General features: G+C 37.6%; 1 long non-coding RNA gene across 4 annotated transcripts in view; it reads right to left on the bottom strand.

Annotated features, from left to right (window-relative positions):
- Nucleotides 1-5,475: 5,475 nt before the first annotated feature.
- The window catches only part of LOC104238799 (uncharacterized), a 32,277-nt gene continuing 11,751 nt past the window's right edge, over nucleotides 5,476-26,001 (bottom strand). For 3 of the 4 annotated variants that reach the window (XR_011401021.1, XR_011401020.1, XR_011401019.1), the window contains one exon: nucleotides 5,476-5,835. This is a non-coding gene — a long non-coding RNA (uncharacterized lncRNA). The remainder of the gene's footprint in view (nucleotides 5,836-26,001) is intronic. The other variant, XR_011401022.1, reaches the window with a different exon arrangement.

Below are 26,001 nucleotides of genomic sequence, written 5' to 3'. Positions count from 1 at the left end.
ACACTCAAAGCAACCTCTCCTGGCAAATAGCGGTGGGGACTGAAGGGAGCCTTGAGCACCGGGATATCCACTAGAAGAACCAGGCATAGATGAGCCCTGAACTGATGGTGCATGAGTCGAACTCTGAGCTGGAAGAGCACTAAGAGATGAGTGGCCCTGATGTGAATTGTGAGGACCCTAGCCAGATGATCGACCACGGTGACCTGGATGAGCTGACTAAGCATGTTTGAAGGGACGACCTCTACCATGCTGGAACTGACCCCTAAAAGGAACACAAATGAAGCTACCAGATACCCGAGGCCTCTTGGCCTCCCTCTCAACTCGCTCCTAGCGGCAGACTGGCTCTATCTCTCGAGCAATGTCAACCAATTCCTCAAAATAATCACCAGACATTCTCTTTCTGGTCATAAGAATCCGTAGCTGATAAGCAAGGCCATCCACGAACCTCCTGATCCTCTCTCTGTCTATAGGAACCAACCAGAAAGCATGACGGGCTAACTCAGAAAACCTCATCTCATATTGCATCACAGTCATATCATTCTGACGCAACTACTCGAACTGCCTGCACAGGTCCTCTCTACGGGACTACGGCACATACTTCTCCAGAAAGAGAACAAAGAACTGTTGCCAGGTAAGGGGCGCTGCACCAATAGGCCTACGCCTCTCATAAGACTCCCACCAAGTAAAGACAGCTCCAGAGAACTGAAAGGTAGTGAACGAAACCCCACTGGTCTCTGGAATACCCGTTGTACAAAGAATTCTCTGACACTTGTCCAAGAAACCCTGGGCATCCTCGAACTTTCTACCACTGAAAGCCAGAGGCTGAAGTCTACCAAACCTATCCAATCTACGTTGTTCATCATCAGGCATGACTGGAACCATATAGTCCTGAACAGGCGCAACTGGTTAGGCTAGTGGTGGCCCCGGTGTCTGAAGTCCCTGAACAACCTGCTCGGGTGTGCGGGTGGCGGGAGTCTGAGTGCCTCCCTCGGCCTGGGAAGTAGCTGCTGTAGTAGAAACAATGACCGCCGGAGCAAGACTGGTGCACACGGTCAGAATCTAAGCTAAGGTCTTCTGAAGGCCTGGAATAACCATAGGCACAACTGGTGACTAAGCTGGTCCCGCTGGGGCATCTACACCCGGAACCTGATCATGAACTGGGGCAGCGGGTAGATCTACTGGTGCTACCCTAGCTACGGTGCAAGCTGCACCTCTACCTCTGCCACGGCTCCTACAGCGACCTCGGCCTCTCGCGGCCCCAACTGGTGGTGTCGGTGTTGTCCGTCTTGACCGGTAGTACGTGTCCTCACCATCTATGAGAGAATAGAATAACAGAAGTTTCGTTCTAGAATCAATAGTTCGCACGAAAAGAATTCAAGAATGTGAGGTTTTCCTAAAGGTTCTGCAGCCTCTCGAAGATAAGTACAGACATCTCTGTACCGATCTGCAAGACTCTACTAAACCCGCTCATCACTCGTGAGACCTATGTAACCTAGGCTCTGATACCAACTTGTCATGACCCAAAACTCAATCTGTTGTGATGGAGCCTATCATGGAACTAGGCCAACCTCAACTTAATGAAAACAAAAACCACAATACTAAAATTTAGAACATTTGCGGAAAAGCACTTTTATCATTTAATAAAAATCCATAACACGATTCAACCAGCCCAAAACCAGGGCGTCACGGAGTACATGAGCGTTTAGAGAAATAACATAGTCTACTACAATTGTTTACTGAATACAACTTAAACACAACTAGAATAGAGAATGAGGGTCAAGGCCTGTGAACGCCATGCAGATACCTCAACCATCTCCAAAGCCTACAACCTCAATCAATGACCGCCATTGGGATCGAAAGTGCCTGGATCTACACACAAGGTGCAGGGGTAACATGAGTACACTAACTCAGTAAGTAACAAGTCCAAACTATGGACTGAAAGGTAGTTATGATCTCAACCTCATCGGGTATAATATAAAATAACGTACAGAAACGTATAAAAACATCGAAATAGAGACGATATGGACATGGTAAAGAATATAACTCTGCTACGTCTACATGCCAATGCACATTCTGTATGTAATGCATCATGCTGAGTGCCTCATGTGAACACAATCCCAAATGCTCGTCCACTCAGTACTATATATGGCTCATACGGCCCAGGGAAGATTCATCCTGAAATATATACATCTTTGACAGCAGTCACTCAGTACTGAGGAAGGGCAATCCAGCCCCATGGAGAAGATCCATCTCCAGATAATGATAATAACCTCACAACCACTCGATATTGTATATGGCTCAGACAGCCCAGGGAAGATCCATCCCGGAATACATACATCACTAGCTATTAGTCTCTAGTACTGAGGAAAAACAAGCCAATCCAGCCTCATGGAGAAGATCCATCTCCATACCAAGGGAAGATCCATCCCTCAATATAATCAACCACACTCACTGGGGGTGTGTTACAAACTCTGGAGGGGCTCTTACAGCCCAAGCGCTATCATAATCATCAACATAACCGCTGCGACGCGCAGCCCGATCCCATAACTGTCACTCATAATCAGGCTCTCGGCCTCACTCAGTCATCACTCTCCAGTCTCACACACACGGGCTCACAATGCCATGAAACTAGCCCAAAACAATGATATGATATGCTAAAATAATAACAATTGGGACTGAGGCATGATATGATATGCATAAATAAGACTGAGTACAAAATGTCAACGGAATTAATGAGATGACAGCAAGAAACGACCACTCGGGTCTCAACATTATCTGCGTGAAGCCCTAACATGATAATTAGCATGATTTACAACTCATTTACTTAGTCATATAATAGGAACACGGATATCATCAAGAAAGAGTCACTAAACGGTGTCGTGGAATGAACCAGGCCACAATTCTCATAGTGCACACCCGCACATCTGTCACTTGGCATGTACGTCACCTCAACGCTAATCACATAACATATAGTTCGGGGTTTCGAACCCTCAGAACCAAGTTTGAAAGCGTTACTTACCTCAACCAAGCCAAAATCCTACTCTGTGATGCCTTTGCCCCTCAAATCGACCATCGGATGCTCCGAATCTAGCCAGAAGCAATTCGATACAACCAACACGAGCTAAAGGAATCAATCCCATAAGAAAATGCTACGCTTAAGGTCAAAAGTCAAAAAGTCAACTCCAAAGGCGGGACTCGGGCCCATGTCTCAAAATGTGACCAAAGTTACGAAATCCGACAACCCATTCGATTATGAGACTAACCATACTAGTTTCACTCAATTCCGACCTCGAATTGGCTTTCAAATCTCAAAAATTCATTTTATGAAGTTTCACAAATTTTTCCCAAATTCTATCCCAAATTACTAATCAAAAGATGGAATCAATGATATATTCATGATTATTAGCCAAAACCGTGTTAGAATCACTTACCCCAATGATTTTCTTGAAAAACTCCCAAAAATTCGCCTCAAACCGAGCTCCCAAAGTCCAAAAATGTGAAATAAAACCCTAACCCTCACTTATGTAGCTCACTAAACTTCCAGCCCGCGGTCCGTGTATTCCTCACAGCAATGTGAAATAAAACCCTAACCCTCGCTTATATAGCTCTCTAAACTTCCAGCCCGCGGTCCGCGTATTCCTCACAGCGGCCGTGGAATTTCCATCGCGGCCGCCAATCCTGAACTCCTCCCTTTCGCGGTTCGCGAACTTCTACCGCGACCGCATTCTTCTAGCGGTCCGCGAACTTCCTATCGCGGTCGCACTTCCAATGATCCGAGACCTGCAACTTTTAAAACATGAGATATCAGGTATTTTCCAACTCCCAAAGCCAAATAGTGATTCGATAACCACCCAAAACTCACCCGAGGCCCTCGGGACCTCGACCAAACATCCGAACACGTCCCATAACATCATTCAAATTTAGTAGATCCTTTGAATTACTCAAAACAATATTAGGACACCAAATTACACTCGGATTCAAGCCTAAGAACTTCTAAATTTTTAAATTCCACAAATGACGCCGAAACCTATCTAATCACCTTTGAATGACCTAAAATTTTGCTCACACGTCACAAATGACACTACGATCCTATTCCAACTTCCGAAATTCTATTCCGATACCGGTATCAAATTTTCCACGTCGGCCCAAATGCGTCGAATTTTCAACTTTCGCCAATTCATGCCTAATTTCACCACAACCTCCAAACCACGTTCCGGACGTGCTCCTAAGTCCAAAATCACCTAACGAAACTAAACGGAACCATCAGAAATCCCATTTGAGATTGTCTACCCATAAGTCAACATCCGATTGACTTTTCCAACTTAAGTTTCTAGATATAAGTGACTCATTCCACTCCAAATCCACTCCGGACCCGAATCAACCCACACGATGAGATAAAACACAGCTGAAGAACACAGAAGAAAGCAGAAACGGGGAAAACAGAGCTATAACTCATGAAACGGCCAGTAGGGTCGTTACATTCTCACAACACAAATCAAATTCCATTAATAATATCAATACTAACAAATATCACAACTTTAAATTCATATCAAACTAAAATTGTACAAATAAATGTATGATAACTTAAACATTATACAATAAAGAGTAGATCCTCATCCTTAATAAATAAATATACAAAGTGCAATATATTTGCTTGGTGATTTGCATTGTTATCACTTGATGCTACTCTTACATCCATGAGGGGAAGTAGACTCGCATTCCACATCACTAAGTTGAAATAACAAAACAAAAATATTTGATGAAAAACTTATAATTGACTAGCATTTTGACAAACCAAAAGCACAAATTCAGTTACATAAATAGATGAAAGCTCTAATTTTTTTAACAAATTAATCTGTCACTTGGTCTAATCAAGGTATTGAACAGAAGTTGCTGGATATTATAACATGAATAAGAGTTAAAGTACAAAGTTAATTCCTCGTATATCAATCACAAATCTTACCTCAACGAACTACTCTACTTGGCAACATAAATTCTGGCCATATTCATGAAATAAAAAACCCACCTATGTAGCTATTAAAGTGCTAGTCAACCTCTATAGATTTTCTAACATTAGAATTCAACAAGTATAAGTTATAATCCAGCCCAATGATTAACGGAAAATGAAAAGTTGAACGCTAACAGCACCGGAAAACTCAAGTAGAAGAAATGAGCGGGTAAAATAGGAGCCCTAAACTAATAATTAGCTAAACAAACCAAGCTAGCGTCAAAATCTTTTGGAGCTAACTTCAAGCAAAAGAAACAACAAAAAAGTGCCAAAACTTGAATAGAAAAAATAGAATTTATATACTACCAACTTACTTCAACGTCTAATTTGTTAAAGGGCTTAATCAAATTTCGCAGACATGAATTTCATTTGTATCTGTATCACTAACACTGCAAGAGAATACGAAACTAATTACTCTTAATAACATACAGTAACCAAGGGAAAAAAGTGAAAGGATTGAAAATGTAGGAGATAACTTTGTGACATCTCAACAATCGAATTATGGAATTTTTGTTTGATTAGTTTCTTTCAGTAGTTTTCTTTTCATCAGTTAACCATCTCAATATCCTACAAAATTATAAGAAAGCAATATCGTTAAGCTAACTAAATAATTAGAACATGCCCTTCATATAGTTGGAGTTGACAAAATAGATAGCAGAACCATCACCATAAGAGTGTCAGGGACCTTTGTTCTGAAAATTGTTGTATATTTCAGTAACCAGTAGTCTTGGGGATGAGAAAAATCCAAATGCAATCAATTTAATCGAAAACCGCCACTTATTTATGTGTGTTGTCCGTTTAGACTGGTACATCAAGTTTACATCCACCTGTAGCCACGTATAGAAAAAGATGTCAATGAGCTAACTGTGTTACTTGTTCCCGAGGCTACCATTTTTTGTTTCACTTAAAGTAGTGTTCAATGTTGCAAATTGTCACGACCCCAGTTCGCCCTCCGTGAACTATCGTGACGGAACCTAGTCTCTACGACTAGGTAAGTCTAGCAATTGCGGAAAAAGGGAAAACAACAGATAAAACTAATAAAAACTGCGGAATAAACATAATGAAGGTCTAAAATGCTGCTCGGCATATACAAATATAACTCTCAAACTGAACACTTTCCAAAATCCGGAATCTCATGAAATCACAAGTTGTTAAATAACTACAGGTGTCTAACTCCAATGTCTAAACAAAAGTAAATACAGAAGGGCTATATATTACGCCCCGCAATATTACGTCCCGCAGTACTACATTACAATGATGCTACGCTTTGCAGTATTAAATTACGACGATGTTGCACCCTGTAGTATTGTACGTTGAATTTGTCGTAAGGAAATTGGTATCAGTCCAAGGAAAAGATTATTTGGAGATTATAAGGATTATGCTATTTCAAACAAGTGAAGAATAAATTTGTGAAGGTGAGAGGGGAAGCAAGTCAAAGAAATTGAATTTTCGTCCAAGTTTGGCATGTTGGGATAAAATACGGGCCGAGCGTTAATACTCGATATTTATAAACTAGTACCATACAAGGTACCACATGACCATGATAGTAAGATGTATAACGTGTGCGAAAAGTGAGTAGTATTTTAAGTAAGTGGAAATAATTCCTAATTATGAAGGTAATTGGTTAATTATTGGGTAATAGGACATTACCTAGTTAATTAATAATTGTGGTGGATTTATTAAAGTCTTTGGATAAAGACTAAAGTAAAAAAAAAATGTGGCAGCACTTGAAACATATTACATGACTCATCATTTGGCATGAAAGGTGGCCATTCAAACTTTGGGTGTCATCTTTATTTTGGAAGTTGGGCTAAAAGCATTAAAAGGATGACGGTCTACTAATTGAGAAAGATACTACAAAGTTATTTGACAAGCTACACTATATTGGTCTCAAAATGAAAAAGTTAGATGTCTTGCTCTCCTTTTAATGGTTTCCTATTGAATTTCCTTATGTAGATAACATTTCTTACAAAATCAAGTGCAAAAGAGTTGGTTGCTCTCATCAACAAGAATTTGAAAGCACATGATACTGAAATCAGAGATAAACTATAGGATCTCAAATGAAAACTTAGAGGTCAGATGGAAGGAAAACACGGTGAGAAAGTTTTGGACTAAAATATCTTTGTTTGGTGGTTGTTTCGTATTTAGTAGTGCAGCGCCATCTTCAGATTCCAACGAGATTTCTTAGCACAATAGCAACGTGAGATTTTGTGAATCTAGACGAGTGCGACGCAAACTTTTTAAGAATATTATACGGATTTTTGTCTACTTCAGGTATATTAAGGCTATCCCTTCTTTCTTTTGGCATGATCCATACGATACGAACGAAACGTGCAAATGCACAAATTCCATGAATGACTCTATTCATAGAGGTATTAGAGATATCTATGTTCTTAAAATTCCGTGTGTCATAATATTTTATCATCTGTTTATGGGTCTTAGAAAAATATGAAAGTTGAAAAGAGTTTACTTTATGATATTACTCAAAGGCAAAATGGCCTTATGAAGCTCCGAAAGATTTTATTAACGTACTTTTCATGCATTGCATTCATGTGCATTAACCCATGACCAGATTGCGGTATATACATGTATATATGTATGTATATATATATATATATATATATATATATATATATATATGTATATGAGATATGGGAAAGGTTATGGCGTTATATACGCACCACCACCTGATCAGCTGGTATATGATGATGATGTTGCCCACAGTGGCTGAAATATGATTCAAACGGCGTTATATACGCGTATATATGTATGTATATATATGTATATGGGATATGGGGAAGGTTATGGCGTTATATACGTATCACCACCTGATCAGCTGGTATACGATGATGATTTTGCCCACAGTGGCCGATATGATATGATGGGATGCCCTCAGAGGCTGATGATGTTATGAAACATGTACTTATGCACGACATGACATTCATACGCATATGCATGACGCTAAAAGTAATTTATGATTTACAAAGTTATTCAGACTTACAGGTTGAGTCATGTACTCTATATGTCTTCCATGTCTCTTATATATTTATTTATGTGCCTTGCATACTCGGTACATTATTCGTGTTGACGTCCCTTTTGCCTGGGGACGCTGCATTTCATGCACGCAGGTTCCAATAGACAGGTCGAGAACCCTCCAAGTAGGCTATCAACTCAATGGAAGATGTTGGTGAGCTCTATTTGCTTCGGAGTTGCTCGTTTGGTTAGTATGATTTAGACGTGTATTGTTTGGTATGGCATGACTTTGTCCCGACCTTTATGATATTTATGTACTCTTAGAGTCTTGTAGACATATGTCGTATACATAAAAGATTGTACGGCCTTGTCGGCCTGTGTTTTGAGTTTATAAAGGATCATGTTGACCTATTAGGCTCGTATATCATGTGTATATGATGATATAATAAGAAAGATACGTTATGTTGGTACTCGGTTGAGTAAGGTATCGGGTGCCCGTCGCGGCCCGTCGGTTTGGGTCGTGACAAAAGTGGTATCAGAGCAGTTCCGTCCTAGGGAGTCTAAAAGTCATGTCTAGTAGAGTCTTGTTTATGGGTGTGTCGTGCACCATACTTATAAGTAGGAGGCTACAGGGCATTTAGGATTGTCACTCTTTCTTCTTACTCTAGATCGTGTGGCAGAGCTCACTTATAAGAATTCAAATTCCGAAATTCTTTTTTTATTATTCGTAATAAGACGATACCTACATCCGGAAAGAAGGATTGGAAAGAGAGATAGTTGTGGAAGAGCTGAGTCAGAGGAATTGAATTTTTGTATAATGCCTACGATAAGTAAATGTGAGGTCTTTAGCAGATCGTTGTAGACATGTGATTTTTGACCCTCCCCAAGATTTTTTATATTTTAGCACATAAATATTTAATTTAGGCCTAATATAGCTATTTCAACTAATTTTTACTCTTTTACTTTATTTTATTACAAGAAAAATGAAAATTACAAAAATAGTTCTATTAATGTTTTGTAGTCATTCTTAATCTTGAAAAATACCCAAAAGAATAGTTTATTTTAACGGTCAGTCTTATTTTAATAGTTATAATATTTAAGTAAAATTAATTAATAAATAAAGTAGTATTTTAGTCTTGTTCACCCAGAAAAGAATAAAACATGGGCTCGAGCTACCCATTTTTAGGCCTAATTTTGGACCTAGCCCATAATTTTCAAGCCCATAATTCCTAGGCCCATACCCCTAACCTAATCTCTACCCCTATATAATAGAACCTCACACCTAAATATAGACCTAACATTAGACCCCCCACCTGGAAGAGGACCAGCGCCGCAGGGACTCCAAAAAGAAGAGAACCATGTTTTCTTCAACACCCAAAAAAGGAAACAAACGCTGCTCCTTCTTCATCCACACATCAGACCATCTTCATCATCTCCAAATATCAAATCCCCTCCCCTTCCCTATTTTTCGAACAAAAACGGTACGCTGTCGAGCTTCCCCTTTCAAAAAACGAACAACCTGCTTCAACCATGAAAGGCTGTGACTCCAGCTCAGAAAATGAGCAGCGAAAAAGCTCTAAATGCAGTCCATAAATTTCCTCTGAACCCTTCTGAAACAGACCCCCATGAATCCCAAATTTCCCTATCCAGATCTGAAGAATAAAAAACAGAAAACCGGAAAAAAAAAATTAAAGGTGGAGGTTGATGTCGCTGCTCTTCTGCTTTTGCTAAGGAAATGACAAAGCTTTAATTGTAGCAGCTATTTTCAGCTTTGCTAAGGAATTTGTTCACTTTGCATTTTTAGTTAAGAGGCAAACTCAGAAAACTCTTTGTATCTTGCTATATTTATTAATGATTGGTCTCCTCTTTCCCGCTCGAGATCTGTTTAAGTGTTAATTCTATATTTGTTTGCATGTTAAATGATTTGAAGAGTTTATTGGTGGAGAAATTCTATGCATCTGGGAATCAAAAATGAAATTGATATGGATGCTTTCTTCTTCCCTTTGATGTGTTTGTTATTGAGATATAGTTGTAGTAGTCGTTTATGTGGTCTTTGAGTACTGGAAATGGGTGTTTGTATTTTGAGCTGAAAATTGATCCATTGGTGTTTGTCTCTTCTTTGTTGATTACGGGCTACGATGGATTAAGCTAATATAATCATGGTGCAACTTTGATGTGTATGACAAGTAGCTTACAGAAAATCTAAGGATAACGGATTCCTTTGTATATAAGCATAAGCAGGTACACTAGTTTTAACTGTTATACCTTAAGTATTTCAATGATTAGCTAGCTGACACTAAAAATAGCCACCCTTTTTATACTTTTTTTTGTGTGTTCGGAAGAATCAATCGTTCTTTTGTTTCTAATTGTTTAAAATATAATTTGATATTTTAAAATTTAAATTGGATTCATATCAACATAATTTATGTATAAGATGAGATAGGTGCATTGAGTTGGCATGATTTAGAATCATGTTGTGACATTTACTAACTGGTATGGGAAAAATAAATTGAACATTAGTTCTGTTGGTATGTGTCCATAACATTTTTATTTATTCCACTTGTGTTTCCATGAATAAGTTGAGGCGTGCCATGTCAAATAAAACCCCTAAACTCATGGCCCTCACTTAATTAATTTTAATCCCTTCAGAAATCGAGGTGTGCCATTAGTTAAATTTTGCATGGCCCTCGCAAACCATGTCATTAACTTGAAAGTGCGTAGTTGCTTTAGGCGCGCTATTTAAATTAATTTCCTTAAACTCGAGTGTGCATTTCATGTGACCCAACTCCAATTCTCAACAACGTTAAATAAAATATGTCGTGGATCGCGGGTGCATTTCATGTGGCATGGTTCAAGGCGTATTTTTTAAATAACGTTGAATCTTCCTAAAAATGATTAAACGCGGTCAATAAGTTAAAAATTGAACCATAGGCTAAAACATGTATTAAAATTAGATAATTAGGCCAATAATAACAGTTGAGCGACCGTGCTAGAACCACGGAACTCAAGAATGCCTAACACCTTCTCCCGAGTTAACAGAATTCCTTACCCGGATTTCTGTGTTTGCGGACTGTAAAACAGAGTCAATCTTTCCTCGATTCGGGATTTAAAACCGGTGACCTTGGATACCATAAATATCCCAAGTGGCGACTCTGAATTTTAAATAAAATAATCCTGTTTCGATTGTCACTTAAATTGGAATAAACTCCCTTATATACTCCCTTCCGGGGGTGTAGAAAAAAGGAGGTGTGACAGCTCTGGCGACTCCGCTGGGGATAAGAACCCAGAATTTCTGGTTCAGGGTTCAGAATTCGAGCTTAGAATAACTGTCATACTTGGTTTTTATCTATTATCTGATTTTTTGCGTGTTTGAGCCTAATGTGCTAAATGCCGTTTTTTACCGCTTTAATATTGCTTGAACTGTATATAAACTGTTACGAAAACCCTCTTCTCTCTTAGTCTTCTAAATCAGCTGGGAAGTGTGCACTTCGAGTGACTTCTTTTCTGTTAGAGTCATATCCCAATTTTAGAACGAGGTTCGGACAAGTTGCAAAGCCGGTGAAGCTTCTTTATTCCCGGTACGCTGCCCTCCCTCGGCTCGAGCTGTCCGCTCGGGTAAGCCAGGTCTAGAACAATACACCCAGGTTTTAAACCTAGAATAACATAGCCTCATGCCAGATCCCTAGTAGGAACGCTTGTTTGCATCACGTACATTTACCTTTGGGGACTCAACACAGGGGATGGGTCCGTCTAGGACAGGTGTACCCAAATTAAAAGACCATCCTGATGCATCTTACGTGCTACTTGTGTATCTGTCTGTTTCGGCTTGCATGTTGACTAGCTTCTAGAATAGGGAAAGAAAATGAAAAAAAATCAAAATCAAAAAAAACAAAAATCAAGAGTGAGAGGTAGGTATTTGCAATATCCTGAAACTCCACTGAATTTTTGAAAAAAAAAAGTCATTTCAAAATAAGTCATGTTTTTCCTGTTTCGTCAAAATTGCGCGAACTACGCGAGTCTGATTCTCACCGGATGTGAGATACGTAGGCAAACCTCATCGGTTCCGGCCCATAATTTTAAAAAAATCCAAAAATATTTTCCTTTACTTTCTCTCTAGAAAAGTCTTTTTTTTGAGACACCATTTTTTTAAAAAAATCCAAAAAATATTTTCATTTACTTTTTTTATTTAGAAAGTCTTTCTTTTAAACCCCAATTTTTTTTAAAAAAAATAAATACAAAAATATTTTCTTCTAATCTCTCTCAAAATCCAAAAATATTTGTTTGCAAATTCAAAAAAAAAACTCTTTTCTTTTGTAGTATTTCTTTCATAAATTCAAAGTAAAATTCCAAAAATATTTCCTTTCTTCTTTAGAAGTTTTTCTTTTGAAATTTTCAGAAAAAAAGAAAAGAAAAAGAAGTTAAAATTCAAGAAAATTATTTTTTTCTCTTCTTTAGAAGTCTTTCTTTTCAAAAATCCTTAAAAAAAATTGAAATCCAAAAGTATTTTCTTTCTTCTTTGTAAGTATTTCTTTCGGAAAAAAAAAATTCAAAATAAAAAAAAAGAGTTAGTTTATTTACTTTATTCATGATATTCCCGAACTACGCAAAATCTGATTCATGTTCCCACATGATACGTAGGCAACCCACATCAGGTTCGATCGAAAGGCTTAAAAAAAGGGGGGGAAATGAAAAAGAGAAAAAAAAAAAGAAAAACCAAAAAAAAAGGGAAAGGAAAGAGACAAGAAAAAAAGAGAAAAGAAAAGAAGGAAAAAAAACAAAGAGTGTTTATTCTAACATGGCTGTTGTTTTGAAATAAAAGCTAGTCAAAGGTGGTCGGTTTGTTGGTTTGTAATGGTGAGTCATAAGAACAATCCAAGATCTCTCGGAAATAAAAGTATCTTCTCAACCAAGGGAATAAACACCATTGTTGTTGATCCAAAGTCACGAAAAGTCAAGTAGTCAAGTTGGCGGTGAAAAATAAAAACGGAGGCAAATGTGGGGGTAACTTTACTAGATTTGAGCAATAGGACATGGGCTGCTCGGGATGATTGTCAAAATTTGAGTGTTGAATCCAAAGCAATTAAAATGGTCAAAATGTCGTGGTAATGTTGATGTGCGAATGTATGGCTAAAATATCATTTAGCAACTGGAAAGTCACTCCTCCTTTAGCCATGATAGCTTATTTTGTCTTCTTTTCTTCTTCTTTTCTTCTTCTTTTGTGTTATCGGACCCTGCTATCCTTCATTCAATTAAAGACAACCAGTCATTTTGTGTCCATTTTATGCATAATTCTTTTCACGCTAGTACTAGTAACATGACATGCATGCGGAATTTTTGGCCAGATTTTAGAAAACTGACGTAGTCTTGAATTGGATAAGTGAGAAAGAGACATTTTTGGAAGATGAATAAAGACATGAAACATTTGGAAAATAAGCATGAGCCAAGTATACATGGAACCAAAGCAGTCATGCTCATGGAAGTTAAGGATCTCTACCTTTTGAATCATTTGAGAAGATCGGGCTTAAGGATAATCGGATGGGCTGAAGTCTGTTTAGCAGTAAGAGATAGAAAGTGTTTTGAATAGAAGGTGTATTCTAGACAACTTGAAATGGATCAGTTAATGGCAAAATGCATCTTCTACATCAAGACAAAATCCAAGAAAAATCACCCAAATTGACAAGGGTCATTCACAACGAGGAAAGTATTGTTCATACAACTTTAAACTGAAAATGACCCAAGAAGTCAGTCATGTTCATCAATGATGTGATCGCGAAAAATACAATAATTGGCGTTCTCGAGGCTAGGAGGCCCTTTTTCTGCTATCCAAACACTTTATACCCTCTGTTACCCCTTCTGAACCTGTGTTATTTTCTTTGCCCAACATCTTTTGGAATCAAGTTTAGAGTCAAGAGTCAAAAAAAATGAAAAATGAAAAAAAAGGAAAAAAAAGAGTCCATGTCCCAAAAGTACAAACTGGGGCGATTCTTAGAAAGTTCAAGTGAAAAAAAAAGAAAAGAATTGTCTGCCCTCAAAAAATAGAAGTTGGGGCAACTTGTTTTGAAAAACAAAAGAAATAAAAAGAAAAAAAAAAGAAAAAAGAGATACAGAAAGAAGGATGAAAAAATTATAGTTAGGTCAGATGTTTGAACTACGTTCGACCTGATTCCTTAAAAAATAAGGATACGTAGGCAGCCTCACGGTTCGGTCCAACCAAATAAGAATTTAGAAGAAAAAAATAGAAAAAATAGAAAAATCCAAAATCCCCAGCATCTGAAACTGGGACAGAGATTTTATTTCACTTTTGAAATAGTCGATTCCAAGAGTTGTAAGTCCACAACCCCCTTTACTTTGAGTTTATTTTGCGTCTTCATGACGTCCTTTCTTTCCAACCCTATCCAAAATCCTTCCAAATAAAGACCTCTCAATATGCCTTCAAGAATGGCAAGAGAAGCATGCAATGAGCAACGGTTATCACACGACATATAACACTGTCAAGTTGCTCGCATAAGAAAGTAAAAGAAAAGAAAAATAAGGAAAATGAGAGAGTCTTACTAGTGAAAACCTTCACGGGCAGTGTAAGGAGACGGCAAGCAGAGATGAATAAATGAAAGAGACTTGCTGGTGAAAACCCCTCGGGGCACCACTAGTCGAAAGTGAGTCATGAAGCTGATGCAAAGAATTGGCACGAACAAGCCCAACTTCAAAGTTCATAAGAATGGTAAAATGAAAGATTGAATTAGTTTGATAGATCGGCTGTTAAGTCCAAAATGCATGTCATGATCATTAAGGCTAGTTATTGAAAAAAAAAACTCTTCCTTCTGTCCTTCCGACAGGAGGAATTTCTTGTTAATATTGTTTCTTTATAGCATTGTGTCCTTCCCTCTGAGTCAGTCCTTGTCAAAACAAGCAAGAAAAGATTTCAAAATCTGCTACCAGCTTTTCAGTTGCACAAAGTAAATTTGGTCAGTACACTCGGTTGTTACTGTCAATGTGCCTTGAGAATTCATGCAAAGGCTCCCCCAAAAGACTCTTGTCAGCCTACTTGGCGCAAGCAAAGATAACTGGTGATTCTCTCTGACCGGCAAATTGCTCAAAAAAGCAGGTAGTCATTCAAGATATCGGAAAAGGTCACCTAAGCAAGGATCTCCGTTGGGATAAGGCTGATTGAGCCGCAAATACAAATGATACTAGGTGTGAAACAATTAGGATTGATGCAGAGCAAAAGTCTCTTGAAGCCGACTTAAGCTGATTGAGCAGAAGCCAAGCTACCCAAGATTCAAGGCCACAAACCGACCACCATTTTCAAAACTGACAATTTTTTCTTTGTATGAAACAGGGACAAAGCGGTGCAAGGAAAGTGATTCAAAAAGAAAAAAATGAAAAAAAACAACAAAAAAAGAGAAGAAAAAGAAAAGACGATAAGAGCCGACAAAGGGAAGTTTCTCAAATCTTTGCCTTTATTTGTCTTGTTATTGTGCATAACATCTTGCCATTGATCTTCACATTTTTCCTCCTAGGATAAAAAGTCTTAGTCTGATGGATTTTCCTCCCAATCAAAATCTTAGTCTGATGAATTTTTCTCCTAAGATAGAAGACCTAGTCTGATGAATCTTTCTCCTAGGATAAACATCTTAGTCTGATGAACTTTTCCCCTAAGATACCAAAAAAGAAAAGAGACCTAGTCTGATGAACTTTCTCCTAGGATCAAAATCTTAGTCTGATGAACTTTCTCCTAGGATCAAAATCTTAGTCTGATGAATTTTTCTCCTAAGATAAAAAAAAGACCTAGTCTGATGAACTTTTCTCCTAGGATCGAAATCTTAGTTTGATGAATCTTTCTCCTAAGATAGAAAACCTAGTCTGATGAATCTTTCTCCTAGGATAAACATCTTAGTCTGATGAATCTTTCTCCTAAGATACCAAAAAAGAAAAGAGACCTAATCTAATGAACTTTCTCCTAGGATCAAAATCTTAGTCTGATGAATCTTTCTCCTAAGATAGAAATCTTAGTCTGATGAACTTTTCTCCTAAGATACCAAAAGTAGTAGAAAAAAGGCCTAGCCTGATGAATTTCCTCCTAGGATTAACGTCTTAGTCTGATGAATCTTTCTCCTAAGATAGAAAACCTAGTCTGACGAATTTTCTCCTAGGATATTTTGAAAAAAAAGGAAGTCTGGATTTGAAAAAATAGGTCAATTTTTAGTTTTCTTAAGTTATCAATGTTTAGTTTTCTTGAAATCAAGGGCCCCGCTTGAAGAATAGGGTAAGTTTTTACTTTAATCAAGCTTAGTTTATAGTTTTCCTAGTCTATTCTTTAGTTTACTCTCATCATTGCATCAATAGTACACGTGGTTTACAATTTTGCTAACAACTCACAAATCTTCCTAGTGCAAACTGGGGCAGAAAAAATTTCTTTTGTTTTGTTTGTTTTGTTGTAATCAGGCGCCCACCTGGAGAACAAGGGAAGACACCTCAAGTTTCAAGGGAAAGCAGTTTCGAAGGAAGACAGTTCAAGTTTCAAGGGAAAATGGTTCAAGGTGCAAGGGAAAACAGTGTCAAAGAACAAGAGAAGACGGTTCAAGTTCAGCAATCAGGCGCACGCCTGGAAAATAAGAGAATTCAATTTAGAATACAATACAGGTCAGCAACAAAAGAACCTCGCATCAAGAATGTGAGTCAGCAGTCCTGGATGATCAACAGAAGTTAGTCACAATCCAAAATATAAAGAAAAAAAAAAGAAAAACAAGAAGTGAATCCAAATGCATAAGTTAATGAAAGATGTGAGCTGCTCAAGATAGGACTGAGGTCACAAGCTCTGCATGTCCCGTCTTGGTTTGAAAAGCTCAAGAAGATTGAGCCAACATCTGCGGCTAACAAGCATCAAGATTCAGATCAGAGTCCGCATGAAGAACCAACCAAGACTCAAGATCAAGCTTCAGAAGACTCATAGATAGGAATCTTGTAACTCGTAGCTGATAAGCTTAGTTAGTATTTTTTATTTTAAATTTTGATTTAATAACGGGACCGCGGATCGGAACCTCAGCGGAACGGTACCTCGACTGGCTCTCAACCTCGGCACACTCCATCATCTCACTCACCGCTGAACTACACGTGGCCTGATTCCTTTATAGTCAAGGATATGTAGGCAGCTCAGATACCAGGGCTCGGTCACATTCCCCTTTTCTCAATTTTAGTCTCTCCCAAATAAAGGTCGGGTCAAAAAATTTGTCTAGTCGTTCTTTGTCTGAAAACTCTTCATTTTTCCAGTCAAAGTGGGGCAGCTGTAGACATGTGATTTTTGACCCTCCCCAAGATTTTTTATATTTTAGCATGTAAATATTTAATTTAGGCCTAATATAGCTATTTCAACTAATTTTTACTCTTTTACTTTATTTTATTACAAGAAAAATGAAAATTACAAAAATAGTTCTATTAATATTTTGTAGTCATTTCTAATCTTGAAAAATACCCAAAAAAATAGTTTATTTCAACAGTCAGTCTTATTTTAATAGTTATATTATTTAAGTAAAATTAATTAATAAATAAAGTAGTATTTTAGTCTTGTTCACCCAGAAAATAATAAAACATGGGCTCGAGGCCTAATTTTGGACCTAGCCCATAATTCCTAGGCCCATACCCCTAACATAATCTCTACCCCTATATAATAGAACCTCACACCTAAATATAGACCTAACATTAGACCCCCCCCCCCCACCTGGAAGAGGACCAACGCCGCAGGGACTCCAAAAAGAAGAGAACCCTGTTTTCTTCAACACCCAAAAAAGGAAACAAACGTTGCTCCTTCTTCATCCACACATCAGACCATCTTCATCATCTCCAAATATCAAATCCCCTCCCCTTCCCCATTTTTTGAACAAAAACGGCACGCTGCCGAGCTTCCCCTTTCAAAAAACGAACAACCTGCTTCAGCCATGAAAGGCTGTGACTCCAACTCAGAAAATGAGCAGCGAAAAAGCTCCAAATGCAGTCCATAAATTTCCTCTGAACCCTTCTGAAACAGATCCCCATGAATCCCAAATTTTCCTATCCAGATCTAAAGAAGAAAAAACAGAAAACCGGAAAAAAAAATTTAAAGGTGGAGGTTGATGTCGCTGCTCTTCTGCTTTTGCTAAGGAAATGACTAAGCTCTAATTGTAGCAGCTATTTTCGACTTTGCTAAGGAATTTGTTCACTTTGCATTTTTAGTTAAGAGGTAAACTCAGAAAACTCTTTGTATCTTGCTATATTTATTAATGATTGGTCTCCTCTTTCCCGCTCAAGATCTGTCTAAGTGTTGATTCTATGTTTGTTTGCCTGTTAAATGATTTGAAGAGTTTATTGGTGGAGAAATTCTATGCATCTGGGAATCAAAAATGAAATTGATATGGATGCTTTCTTCTTTCCTTTGATGTGTTTGTTATTGAGATATAGTTGTAGTAGTCGTTTATGTGGTCTTTGAGTACTGGAAATGGGTGTTTGTATTTTGAGCTGAAAATTGATCCATTGGTGTTTGTCTCTTCTTTGTTGATTACGGGCTACGATGGATTAAGCTAATATAATCATGGTGCAACTTTGATGTGTATGACAAGTAGCTTACAGAAAATCTAAGGATAACGGATTCCTTTGTATATAAGCATAAGCAGGTACATTAGTTTTAACTTCTACACCTTAAGTATTTCAATGATTAGCTAGGTGACACTAAAAATAGCCACCCTTTTTATACTTTTTTTTGTGTGTTCGGAAGAATCAATCGTTCTTTTGTTTCTAATTGTTTAAAGTATAAATTGATATTTTAAAATTTAAATTGGACGCATATCAACATAATTTATGTATAAGATGAGATAGGTGCATTGAGTTGGCATGATTTAGAATCACGTTGTGACATTTACTAACTGGTATGGGAAAAATAAATTGAACATTAGTTCTGTTGGTATGTGTCCATAACATTTTTATTTATTCCACTTGTGTTTCCATGAATAGGTTGAGGCGTGCCATGTCAAATAAAACCCCTAAACCCATGGCCCTCACTTAATTAATTTTAATCCCTTCAGAAATCGAGGTGTGCCATTAGTTAAATTTTGCATGGCCCTCGCAAACTATGTCATTAACTTGAAAGTGCATAGTTGCTTTAGGCGCGCTATTTAAATTAATTTCCTTAAACTCGGGTGTGCATTTCATGTGACCCAACTCCAATTCTCAATAACGTTAAATAAAATATGTCGTGGATCGCGGGTGCATTTCATGTGGCATGGTTCAAGGCGTGTTTTTTAAATAACGTTGAATCTTCCTAAAAATGATTAAAAGCGGTTAATAAGTTAAAATTAAACCATAGACTAAAACATGTATTAAAATCAGATAATTAGGCCAACAATAACAGTTGAGCGACCGTGCTAGAACCACGGAACTCGTGAATGCCTAACACCTTCTCCCGGGTTAACAGAATTCCTTACCCGGATTTCTGTGTTCGCGGACTGTAAAACAGAGTCAATCTTTAGAGTCAATCTTTCCTCGATTCTGGATTTAAAACCGGTGACTTGGGACACCATAAATATCCCAAGTGGCGACTCTGAATTTTAAATAAAATAATCCCGTTTCGATTGTCACTTAAATTAGAATAAACTCCCTTCCGGGGGTGTAGGAAAAAGGAGGTGTGACAATGGGTGTACTGAAAGGTGCAAGCTTCCTGATAAGAAGCCTTAAGGCAAGAATATTTATTCACCTTTATGGTGAAAGACAATGCTTTCAAGAAGTAAAAGAAGCAAGGTGAAGAAAAGTACGAGGTACCCAATTAATGAAGACTAACGACGTTTATAATTGAGCAAAGGAACATAAGCTTTTTGAGTTATATTCAATAGTAACAGAGGTATATACAATTGGTCGCACCCATTCCAGATATGCCCTATGGGGGTTAATAGAAGCAGTATAAGAAGATATGATGGATGAATTGTTTGTGACGGTTGACATTTCCAAAGGATATTGCAAGTGTGCTAGTAGATCTCCTCGTGAGACACCTACATGGTGCACCCTAAAATATTAAAGCTAGATATGAGCACTGGATGCCTTGAAGGAATAAATATTACCTTAGTGTGGCTCCCACCTCGATAAAGAAAGAATGCTAGGCAACTGTAAGAGCCAAGGGATGAAGCAAGGGGAGCCAAAGGCAAAACAATGTTGTATTCGAGTTTTTAGAATAAAGCAGTAGACATAGATAATTAGAGGGAGATGGGAAAAGAGTTAATGAAGCATTATGAGTAAGATATGATACACGGATGATAACGGTAGGTCAAAAAAAATGATGACAGTATTACATAATTTACAATCAAGTAAAGGGAAAGACAAAAGATGACAGGCCTTGAGACAATGAAAGAGTATAGGCCATACAGTCATGTTCTCATTTCGAGAAATAAGTCCGCAACTCTAACGCGATTACCAAGAGGAAAAGGCAGACCCAAGAGTAATAGAACCAGTATGGATTGGTGAACAAGATAAACTAAACATGAATTAGGGACTGAGTGACTAATAATAGCTGCCATCATAAGAATTTCAGATTTTGTTCCGCCAATAATAGAATGGACGATAAAAGAAGATTCATGAGAAGTTTAGAGAATGGTCATTCAGGAAGACACTTCCCTACAGCAAGCAATGTGAGCAAAGTTCATCTTAAGGGATTGTATGTGCCAGTTATACTAAGTTTCACCCTCGTGATTAAGGAATTTTGCTATCCTTGGTACGAAAGGATTACCGCAAGACGAGTAAGGGTCATCGATGATGTGAAAGGATGTCAAGGATGAAAAGGTGAAACATCTATAGGTAGGTCGTCGTAGCTCCAACTCTTAGTACTCCCCTAAAGGGGGGGATATGGAGTGATGTGGCATTAAGTTAGAATTAAATGGTACTAGTAACTATGGAGTGGTAAAGGAAGAATGCGATAAATGAAAGAGGAATGATATGACACTTATCCAATCTTACAAATACGTTACGATTCAAGAATATTGTGCAAGCACGACGTCAAGGAAAGGAAGTAAAGGTTCCTGCCCGAGCTGTTATTAATAAATAAAGAGACTGCGCGAGATGTAAGTTAAGACAAAGGAAATAATCCAAGAAAGATTACGAGGAATATTGATATGAGAATGGTCCAACGAGTAGTTAGTAATTGGTCAGGAAGATCCCAGTTATGGCTAAACAAGAGGTTACAGACGAGTCATCAGATCGTGTAAGGTAAACATAGTAGAACCCAACATGGAGAATTCAGCCTCGAAAAATATCACTATAAAACTTGAGATATATTCAAACAAGAGTCGGGGTAGTTAAAGGTACCGTATGAGTGTTACAGGGATAAAAGAAAGTGTCACTAGGAAGGCAGTCAAAATATTAGTTCAGAAACAACCATACAAGCACAAAGGCATGGAAGTAAGCAGCTACAGATGATTATAGGCAAGAAAGGACATCAAAAAGGTCCGTAATAAGCTCACAGCTTTATGAGAGTCAAGGGTTCTCCCTAAGTACTACAACGAAAGACTAGCTGGGGAGATAAGAAAGAAGGCTTCAATCTAAGCACAACGACCTAAAGAGGAAATGGTCGTGTAACAATAATCTCGCAATAACATTGTAAGCACTCCAAAGGAAAATGGCACCTACCGTGGCTAATAAACGGGAAGTAAGAATTAAAAGTAATATTCGAGATCATATGAGTTGTATGAAAGCTCTAGCAAGTGTGGGCACTAAGATAAGCTAAGTATGGATGCAACAAGGGGCAGAAAGACCAGGAAAAGTAATAGCTTACGTTGAAAGAAAGCTAAGATGGAACGGAAGAATTATTTGATCAATGATCCAGAGTTAGTACGTTATGGATACACTCAAGATTTTGGAGCATTATCCAGGCAACATATTTGTTGACAATCATACAACCATAGAAGACTCCGGTATAAGTTAAAAGAAAGAATTGAGCCGAGGGCATAGACAAAGGATTGAATCGTTAGAAGATTGTATCATGGATATTTCATAATGCCCATGAAAGGCTAAGGTAATAACTGATACCATGAGCCACAGACCGGAAAATAGTTAAGCCTACGTAAAGGCTGATCAGAAGGAAGAGGAAACTAAAGAATTACATCACCCAAGTAAATCAGGAGTCTGATTATTGGACCTAGAAAAATTATAGAATTTGTGCTTGAGAACATGACAAAATCACTATTAATATCAGATGTTCAAGAGATATAGCACAACAACCATAATATATAATGGCTCTACAAGGAAGCTAGTTAGAAGAAGTACCGGCCTCATAAGAAATCAGTACGAAGCTCCCACTAGATTGTGTATGTACCAAAGGTACGAGTATTATAATAAAGCTTCAAGTTATGGACGTGAATTACACCTAGATGGAAGGGAGGTTATGAAGGAGATAAAAGATACGATACGAGATTTTAAGTAAGTAAGGTAAAAGTGAACAGCGTACGAGATACTCAAAGGCAGAATATGCGAATAGTCCATACTTCGGATAGAAGGCTAGAAGTGCTGGGATTCAATATCCAGGAATGATAGCGGCATAGTCAGTGGCATATCTCATAGCCTATAGTTTATAGGTATCGAGGAGGCTAATTAAGATAGTAAAGAAGAGTTAGAGACGATGTGATATCTCGCTTGATGTCCCAGAATGACATAAGGAAATCTATGATGCAAGCAAGTTGAAAGGTTGCAAGTAATATAAATAGAGTTGTGTAGGTCGCAAGCCATTGTATGGTGAAGCGACAAGGTTCTAGAAGACAAGAGTAAGGATAAGAAAGGGCAAGTGAGAAGGTAACAAAAATGGATAAGTCCTCAGGATTAAACCCATGAAAACAAAAAGAGCATATGGTTTCTCTAAATTATACAAAGCTCACTATAGCCTGAATGAACTCAAAGGAGTCTAAGACTAATAGCATTTAGAATGTCACCTTGGTAATAGAATGAGGGTGCAATTGTGATAGATAAAAGATGATGTTTGGGCCTTCGATTGAGTAATGATTCAACAAAGAAAAAAAACACGAATCTTATGAATTGGACAGGATTAAAGTACCCACGCAAGTTGAATCACATTAGAATGTTGTGAGGTATGGTTATGAAACAGGGTATCATCCCAGGTGGATCAATCTAATCATTTCAGACGTTCCCCGATAAAACGTGAATCCTAGCAACAATATTACATAAAAGGTTAAGTTATCAGTAGTATATTGTAGATCAATATTGAGGTGAATCAACAATGGATGGACAAAAGTTACAAAGTATGTGATAAAATTAGGTCGTTATTCTAAAGATGAACAGTAATGGGGAAGCATTAAAAGACTTAAATTTATACATATGGAATGAGCAACGAGAGTAAGCTGGGACTTGGTAGCCTGAGCAACGATAAATTAAAGTAAGAGTTATGGGAGTAAATTCATACGGATGGTTAAACGGACTTATGCGATAAGATATAGCAATATTCGTAAATCCAACAACATATCGAGCAAAGGACTTCAATATACCTATAGAGGCCCAGAGAGACATCCTATTAAGCCTTGTATATACAAAGTAAGGCCTACAGATTGACTAAAAGGTAAAATGAAAAAAGGAAAGATGAATCGCATAAGTTCACCTACAAGCCAGGGTCATACAGGCCGCATGACAAGAGGTAACAGAAGTTGCAAGATTAGGAAGATTTCGACCATAGGTCATGATATGAGCAAAAAGACTAAAGAGGGGAATACCCTAGACTTTGGATTTATTCACAGAACAACTGCTTGAATGGCAAGAAGAGTATTAATGTATTCACAAGAGCAATAAGTTACAAAAATGATAAGAGAATCAGTCAACATTCGAGGACGAATGTTCCAAAGGGAGGAATGATATTACGCCCCGCAATATTATATCGATATTACGTCCTGCAGTACTACATTACAATGATGCTATGCTTCGCAGTATTAAATTACGACGATGTTGCACCCTGTAGTGTTGTACGTTGAATTTGTCGTAAGGAAATTGATATCAGTACAAGGAAAAGATTATTTGGAGATTATAAGGATTATGCTATTTCAAACAAGTGAAGAATAAATTTGTGAAGGTGAGAGTGGAAGCTAGTCAAAGAAATTGAATTTTCGTCCAAGTTTGGCATGTTGGGATAAAATATGGGTTGAGTGTTAATACTCGATATTTATGGACTAGTACCATACAAGGTACCACATGACCATGATAGTAAGATGTATAACGTGTGCGAAAAGTGAATAGTATTTTAAGTAAGTGGAAATAATTCTTAATTATGAAGGTAATTAGTTAATTATTGGGTAATAGGACATTACCTAGTTAATTAATAATTGTGGTGGATTTATTAAAGTCTTTGGATAAAGACAAAAGTAAAAAAAATGTGGCAGCACTTGAAACATATTAAATGACTCATCATTTGGCATGAAAGGTGGCCATTCAAACTTTGGGTGTCATCTTTATTTTGGAAGTTGGGCGAAAAGCATTAAAAGGGTAACGGTCTACTAATTGAGAAAGATACTACAAAGTTATTTGACAAGCTACACTATATTGGTCTCAAAATGGAAAAGTTAGATGTCTTGGTCTCCTTTTAATGGTTTCCTATTGAATTTCCTTATGTAGATAACATTTCCTACAAAATCAAGTGCAAAAGAGTTGGTTGCTCTCATCAACAAGAATTTGAAAGCATATGATACTGAAATCACAGATAAACTATAGGATCTCAAATGGAAACTTAGAGGTCAGATGGGAGGAAAACACGGTGAGAAAGTTTTGGACTAAAATATCTTTGTTTGGTGGTTGTTTCGTATAAGTAGTGCAGCGCCATCTTCAGATTCCAATGAGATTTCTTAGCACAATAGCAACGTGAGATTTTGTGAATCTAAACGAGTGCGGTGCAAACTTTTTAAGAATATTATACGGATTTTTCCCATCTCCAGGTATATTAAGGCTATCCCTTCTTTCTTTTGGCATGATCCATACGATACGAACGAAATGTGCAAATGCACAAATTCCATGAATGACTCTATTCATAGAGGTATTAGAGATATCTATGTTCTTGAAATTTCGTGTGTCATAATATTTTATCATCTGTTCATGGGTCTCAGAAAAATATGAAAGTTGAAAAGAGTTTACTTTATGATATTACTCAAAGGCAAAATGATCTTATGAAACTCCGAAAGATTTTATTAACGTACTTTTCATGCATTGCATTCATGTGCATTGACCCATGACCAGATGGCGTTATATACGCGTATATATGTATGTATATGTATGTATATGAGATATGGGAAAGGTTATGGCGTTATATACGCACCGCCACCTGATCAGCTGGTATATGATGATGATGTTGCCCACAGTAGCTGAAATATGATTCAAACAGCGTTATATACGCGTATATATGTAAATATGATTCAAACAGCTATATATATATATATGTAAATATGATTCAAACTGCGTTATATACGCGTATATATGTATGTATATATATGTATATGGGATATGGGGAAGGTTATAGCGTTACATACGCACTACCACCTGATTAGCTGGTATACGATGATGATTTTGCCAATAATGGCCGATATGATATGATGGGATGCCCTCAGAGGCTGATGATATTATGAAACATGTACTTATGTACGACATGTCATTCATACGCATACGCATGACACTAAAAGTAATTTATGATTTACAAAGTTATTCAGACTTGCAGGTTGAGTCATGTACTCTATATGTATTCCATGTCTCTTATATATTTATTTATTTGCCTTACATACTCGGTACATTATTCGTACCGACGTCCCTTTTGCTTGGGGACGCTGTGTTTCATGCCCGCAGGTTCCGATAGACAGCTCGAGAGCCTTCCAAGTAGGCTATCAGCTCAACGGAAGATGTTGGTGCGCTCCATTTGCTTCGGAGTTGCTCGTTTGGTTATTATGATTTAGACGTGTATTGTTTGGTATGGTGTGACTCTGTCCCGACCTTTATGATATTTATGTACTCTAAGAGGTTTGTAGACATATGTC

Source organism: Nicotiana sylvestris, chromosome 7 (assembly GCF_000393655.2).
Source record: "Nicotiana sylvestris chromosome 7, ASM39365v2, whole genome shotgun sequence".
Taxonomy (NCBI): Eukaryota; Viridiplantae; Streptophyta; class Magnoliopsida; order Solanales; family Solanaceae; genus Nicotiana; species Nicotiana sylvestris.
This window is presented reverse-complemented; position numbering and strand designations above follow the sequence as displayed.